The sequence below is a fragment of the Pinus tabuliformis genome, chromosome J (genome assembly GCF_031772625.1).
Source record: "Pinus tabuliformis cultivar Carrire ecotype Pingquan chromosome J, CPIR1, whole genome shotgun sequence".
Lineage (NCBI taxonomy): Eukaryota > Viridiplantae > Streptophyta > Pinopsida > Pinales > Pinaceae > Pinus > Pinus tabuliformis.
Window position 1 is genome coordinate 24,084,242 of NC_142295.1, and position 7,194 is coordinate 24,091,435.

Genomic DNA, 7,194 nt, shown 5'->3' on the forward strand with positions numbered 1-7,194 from the left:
GACCCGCAGGTACGCCGACCAAGAAGTGCGGTCATACCTGCAGGTTATCCGTTCAGAAGGTGCGGTCCCTCAGTTCACTCACTCCAATGTAGAGAAGCGTGCTCACGTGGGGTTTCTTATGTTTGGCCCTTGGTATTTAGCCTGTCGTTCTTGATCCTATGGTTTTGGCCCGTGGTATAGGATCTAGATTATTGAATCCCGTTTTGGATCCCTTGTATTGGTTTTCGATGGTTTTGTCCCATGGTTTGAATAAGGGCTTGCCTATAAAAAGGAAAGGAGATCACTTGGCTAGACACTTGTGAAAAATTGAATATCTTAAGATCTGAAATTTTGGGTAATCAGTTTTAAAGGCTAGATCTAAATCAAGGTGGTTCGCAGGTGCCCCGTTCATAAGGTGCGGATTCGCAGGTACGCTGACCAAGAAGTGCGGTCATACCCGCAATTTATCCGTTCAGAAGGTGCGGTCCCTCAATTCACTCACTCCAATGCAGAGAAGCGTGCTCACGTGGGATTTCTTATGTTTGGCCCTTGTTATTTAGCCCGTCGTTCTTGATCCTATGGTTTTGGCCCGTGGTATAGGATCTAGATTATTGAATCCCGTTTTGGATCCCTTGTATTGGTTTTCGATGGTTTTGTCCCACGGTTTGAATAAGGGCTTGTCTATAAAAAGGAAAGGAGATCACTTGGCTAGACACTTGTGAAAAATTGAATATCTTAAGATCTGAAATTTTGGGTAATCGGTTTTAAAGGCTAGATCTAAATCAAGGTGAAATTAAAGGCGAATCTATTGATAGGTCATGATCTCTCGGGTGCATGATCAGATCTGTGGATCTGACTGTCTGTGGCAAATTGGAGGATTGTTAATTTGGCCCTAATCAGAGGTTCGCAGGTGATCCACGGCGTGAGTGCGGGGGTCCGCAGCGTAGGAGAAGGCGCAGGTGCGGGGATCCACAGTGCAACAGAAGGCGCAGGTGCGAGGTACGCAGCTCATAAGAAGGCATAGTGTGAAGGCACGCAGGGAAATAGAATAACCAGTTGCGGAGGTGCGCTGTCAGGTAGACAGTGCAGGTGCGGATCTTAGCAGAAGTACGTAGGGCAGCAGAAGGAGGAGGTGCGGAGATACGCAGCGCAGAAGACCGACTAGGTGCGGATCTGCACAGTTTAGACACAGAAGAGCTGCGAATATTCGCATGCCTCTATTGGTGAAGTTGCGGACCTATCTTAAAACATTTTTTGGCTGTGTTTTATCTATTGCTGCAGAGTTCTAGGTTTAGATTTCTGGTATTACTTTTCTGTTTACAACATTCTGAGAAGTTGGGTGATTCATTGGTTGATTGTATAAGGAGATTGGGTGATTCGCATGTACTTGATGATTATTTGATCTTCTTGGATCCAGTCTGAAAATTAATAAAAACGTGGTCCTTAAAGAAGTAAAAGAGCTAAGGGGGTTGTAGCTCCCTTCCAGGAGAGACTGGAAAACGAGAGAGGGTTGTAGCTCTCTGCAGGTTGCAGCTTGCGTATTGGTAAAGGACTGCACCAGTACAAAATCATTGTAAAAGAAGTTTCTAATTGAAAGAAGATAGAGACATATTGCAGCAGGTGGTTTTCATCCACATTGGGTTTCCACCTTATATCTGGTGTTCTTTGGTGTGATTATCTGTTTTTCTTGTTCTTGCTCATTATTATATGGTACTGACATACAAACTAATGATCAATATCTGAAGAAGAAATTAATTGAAAAGAATTTAATAATACTGATTCACCCCCCTCTCAGTATTATTTCCAACAGTTTCTTATCGGTATTCTACCAACATTCTAAATCGATAAGCTTATATATACATTGTGTATACATTTAGAAGACCCCATCTTGTTCTTGTATGCTGGGCAATTGGATTTCAGTCTTTTAAGCTGTCAAATCTACATTCCACTTGTGCAATTTGAATTATATAACAATTATCTGGATGACATAAGATATGTTCACATTCTGTATGTGTTTTCAGATTGTTTCTGTTTCATATCCACAGTCTCTGATCTGAATAATTCATGTATATCCCGGGCTTGCCTTCACAGGAACTCATCTTGCTTTTGAAAGGTGTGAATTTGCTTCGACATTATAAGTGTGAGTCTAGCATCAGTCCTAAATCTGTTTTGTTTGCGATTGAAGTTGGGAAACATGACAAAGAGAAAGGGATGTGAAGTTTGCAGGGGTCAATTTCTACCAGAGGAGTCCTTCAGGAGCTAGGGAGGTTATTATGGGACCCACATTTTTACAAGTCTTCGGTTGAGGTTGAAATGAGGGAGGTTCGGACTCGGAGTGTGGATGACATGAAAAAAAAATCTAAATGGGTGGGATTTGATTTGGTTCGGAATTGGAGCTGTTATTGGCGCTGGGAAGCCCATAAACACTCTGGCCCGCAGTCCTATTGTCCTATGTTATCTCGAGAATCTCAGCGCTGCTTTCTGTGTTTTGTTACACCGAATTTGCTGTGGGAATCCCCATTGCAGGTCAGAAGCTTTCAATTCTTTACTTATTATGCAAGATTTTGAAATTTGTTGTTCTTTTCTAAATTGATACCTATTAATATTAACTTTGATCAAATACCTAATAATATTAACCACAGCAAATTCAACTAACTCTAATTATAAACTGTGTTATATTTTAAATAACAATTATTTATTTATCTAGCTCAAATCCGTTTTTACTGGAAAATACGTTCCTGTTCTGTTATTTATTTTTAAAATAATCACATCTAACAGTGGAGTTTTGTTGTTGTGGTTTAAGTTACCCATAAACAGTGAGAACATCAAATATCATAATCCAACTTCTCCGAAATATCTTTGATGCTTTCTTAATAGTAGATGAACAGAAGTACACAGCCTTTTTCTTCTCAAATTACTATCCTAGTGCTTCTCTTAGCTAAAACCGACAGCAGTGTTCATCTCATCTTCAAGTATATTGAACTGAACTTACCCCCTCCCAGAATACCTGTGTGTTGTGTTCTGTTATTGGTGTTTTCTTTCATGGTAGACATAAATGCTATTTTATATTTTTTTCTCAAGTCAACCGCCCTAGTACCTCTCAAGATGAGCATAGTTACTGTGGAGTTTCTTCTTGAGGTAGCTTGAACCAACTCTAAAAAATGCTTATAGGTGTTGTATTAGATTGATTGTCATTTCACATGTTCAGGATATTATATATTTCTTCAGTAAAACTGGACACATCTGGACATCTCATCAATTTATATCTTGATCTTGCTTTATATATGGGGGTAATCCATTTTTTTTTTCAGAGTGAAAATCATCATATTTTATATTAAGGAAATATAAAGCAGATACATAAGAGCCAAAAGCATGTCGGCAGGCAGATGGCCGGCAGTTCTGAGCATTCAGTAGATATTAACAGGCCTGGAGCCTAGATAAGTCCATGAGAAAACCCAATATAACAAGACATATCCTGAAAAAACCAAAGATATAAGCAAAGGCCAAGCAAAACCATTTGCTGATCATCATAAAAAGAAAAACATCATGCTGGATTGAACATCGCAGATATGTAAATGAGAGAAGAGAGAATGGGATCCTTGGAGTCCTGGAAGATGCAGGCGTTCCTCCACTTCCAGAGACACCAACAGGTAATGATGAATAAAGATCGTAAATCTGGGCTTTGAGCTGACCACCATTTGAATCCCTCCTGCACAGAAGCAAAAACCTGCTGAGCAAAACCATGAGATAATGAAAGTTCATACCAGATTTGGGCTGTTGCTGGGCAGTGGAAAAACATGTGGGCATTTGTTTCCGGCGCTTGTCGACACATAACACATCTGCTTGGGCCCGACCATCCCTTTCGCTGAAGGACCTCCCATGAAAGGTTCCTATTTGAAAAAAGCAGCCAAGAGAATAAAATTGCCTTAAGCGGGCAATGAGCTTTCCAAAATTTGTAAGGGAAGATTGGAGATGGCCGCAGCTGTTGATAAGACGAGGCAGCATCATATAAATCTTGTACACATACTGGCTGAGTTGAATTCGGCTTGGACCAAATCAGTTCATCGATATCACCTGTCTGAATGATGCCTTTGTCTTCAAAGAACTTTTTCGCCAGTTCCCAAGACTGTTGCAGCAAAGGAGGTAGACCAAGATCCTGAGCACTCTTCCAGATCGGCGAGGAGGATGACCATGACAGAATTAATTTATCCCAAGTGAACAAACCCCGAGTGTGTAGAAATGATATCAAATCAGGGGAGAGCTTTGTTTCCAGACCATAAACAGTTGCATCTACAACTATAATGATATTGGAGCCAGAGGAAAAGCGCCACTTAAGAAAATCGAAGAAAAGGTCCTGTACCTTTTTGAATCCCAGCCAAATAGCAGATCCTCTCTTTGAACCAAGAATCTTATTCCTGTACCAATAAACCAAAGCCCTGCCTTTCAAGTATTTTTGATTGATGATGGCACTCCATATGCCGTTACCAAAGACGCCCCTGTGAGGAGAATTGCAGAGAAGTGCCCTGGCAAATGAACGCATATGAAGAAGACCCCAACCGCCTGACCGTTTGGGCCTGGAAATGATATCCATCTGTAATCCATGCATACTGTCTTTTGTTTTAGAATCAATATTCTATGTTGATTCAATGGAATTGAAGGTTGTTGGTTATATATGTCTTTAGGTTTTGGACGGTTAATCTATTTCATTAATCCATAAGGAAAATAAATTCTTAAAAAAACAGTTTCAGAACAATACTCCAAGCCCAATTACAATTTTACCTATATAATTTTATGAATTAAATTTTTATCAATCTAATATAAGTTCACTTTAATATATATTGGTTTCTCGACATATGATGTATATTAGTTTCTTGGTATCATTATGAAAGGATTTTTTTTATAATACTCTGTTTCAGCCATCTGTGTAGTTCTCACTAATGTACAAATATAGAAGTATGATCCAAGAAGTTTGTCAGCTACAGTCTTAAATATCTAATATTCCCTCTCAATTATTTACTTATGTTGATTTTTCATGTGGTTCGTTTGCCTATCTCAGACTAGAATTGGGAGACTTTGGTGGCAGTCGTAGGGGCAGGCAACATCCTATTAGAATACGCCATTGGTGGAGGAGCAGTTGCAAGGTCATGGAAATCCTACTTCGCCACACTCTGTAATCGCCAATCTAATGCTTTTCGCATTCAAACAAATTTGGCTAATAATTTCAATGATTTGGACCCCATAGCAGTTGCCATCCTCTTCATAAAAGGCATTGTTGCCATAAAGAGCACCAAAATTACATCCAGAATAAACTCCATCGCCTCTATATTTCATGTTGCGATCCTTGTGTTCATCATCATTGCCGGGTTAACGCATGCAGATACATCAAACTACTCAGACTTTATGCCTTACGGAGTGAGGGGGCATTTTCACATCAGCTGCAGTTCTCTTTATGACATACATATGTTGGCTTCGATGCAGTTGCAACAATGGCATCCTATTGGACTAGTTGGATCCATGGTGGTCATCATAACGTTCTACTGTCTCATGGCTCTGACATTATGCCTGATGCAAAACTACAAAACCATTGATGATGAAGCTGGATACAGTGTAGCATTCTCAAAGGTGGGAATGGATTGGGCTAAATACATAGTAGCCTTAGAAGCCCTTGAGAGTATGACTACTGCCCTAATGGTGAGTGTCGTAGGCCAAGCCAGGTAGCTGACCCACATTGCAAGGAGACATATGTTCCCACCATGGTTTGCAACGGTGAATGAAAAAACAGGAACTCCAATCAATGCAACTGCCACAATGGTCATTGCCACAACTGTTATAGCATTTTTCACAGGCCTAGATGTCCTCTCCAACCTGCTATCCATCTGCACCTTGTTTATATTCTGTCTAGTAGCCATAGCACTACTTGTAAGGAGATATTATGTTTCGGGCGAAACCAACTTTGAAAATCATCAGAAAACTGATCATATTTCTGGCTATAATCATTGGATCCTCAGTTGCCACTTCTCTATACTGGAATACCAGTGATGGGTCGATTGGTTATTTAATAACAGTGCCTATACTGTTTCTAGGTACATTGGGTTTACAGCTGTTTGTTCCACTGGCTAGAATGCCAAAGCTGTGGGGGTGCCACTGATGCCTTGGATACCAGTTTTATCCATTTCCTTAGGTAAGGATTCCTTCATTAGGTTTGCTGTTTGGACTGCTGCGTGGGCTGCGTGCATCATATGACATGGCCAAAACTGCTGAGACCCAGAGGGAGGGAGGGGAAGGTTGATAATGGGGGGTGAGTCTCTGCATGGAAGAAGGCAAGGGAGCTCTGCAATATTACAGTAGTACCTATGATATCTTGTCAATAGATGTCTTTGGAGGCTTATCATAAATTCTATTATATTATTAGAAAATAGTAAAGCTTTTAAATTGAACTTGCTTTAGTGTAGTTTACATGTGATGACCTCGTGAGATAAATGTGTAATAAACTTTAGACCAATGCACTGCCCCACAGCAATGTGCATTTATACAGAAAGTTTGTAATTGAGGATTATGCCAAGTGTTGTAAGTATTGAGGAAAATGTCTTGTCATTATCCTTGACATTAATGTTTGGGGCTTTTGTTTTTGCTAAATTATTTTTGTCATGGGTTTATATCATAATTATTGAATCACAGCTCAATTTTAAAGTTTAAAGATGGTAATAATATTTTTTTTAAGTAATATTGAAAGAAATATTAATAACTTAAATGTATATAAATATTGTTTCATTTGGTTGTAAAATAGTAAAAAATATAAAAATTTATAATATATTGTTATTAAAGTGCTTTTTTATTTTACTTGGAATGGAATGAAAGTATAGGAAATCCCAAATTGTTGGCCTAATTATGGGGCTTTTTTCCAAGGAAATATAATCTATTAATAATAACTAGCAATAATATCATGGAACTTCACGTCTAGATCACTTAAGCTAATATTTGGAACTTGGAGTGCATTCTATATCAAAGAGTTTGAGTAATTTTTTTTTTTTGGGTTAAAAAGTAATAATTGTTTATTAAAATTTAGACTTAATAATTTATTATTCTAATTATGTTTTATTTAAAAGATTTAAAATTTTCAAATGATATAGAGTATGTTTACATAAGTTAATGTTTTTTTAAATGAATTGTAAATTTATGAGCTCAATATTAAACTAGCCTAGACCCATCTTAACT

At 38.7% G+C, this 7,194-nt stretch overlaps 1 pseudogene; it reads left to right on the plus strand.

Annotated features, from left to right (window-relative positions):
- Positions 1–2,173: 2,173 nt before the first annotated feature.
- On the plus strand, positions 2,174–6,268 carry LOC149225234 (cationic amino acid transporter 1 pseudogene; annotated as a pseudogene).
- Positions 6,269–7,194: the final 926 nt, after the last annotated feature.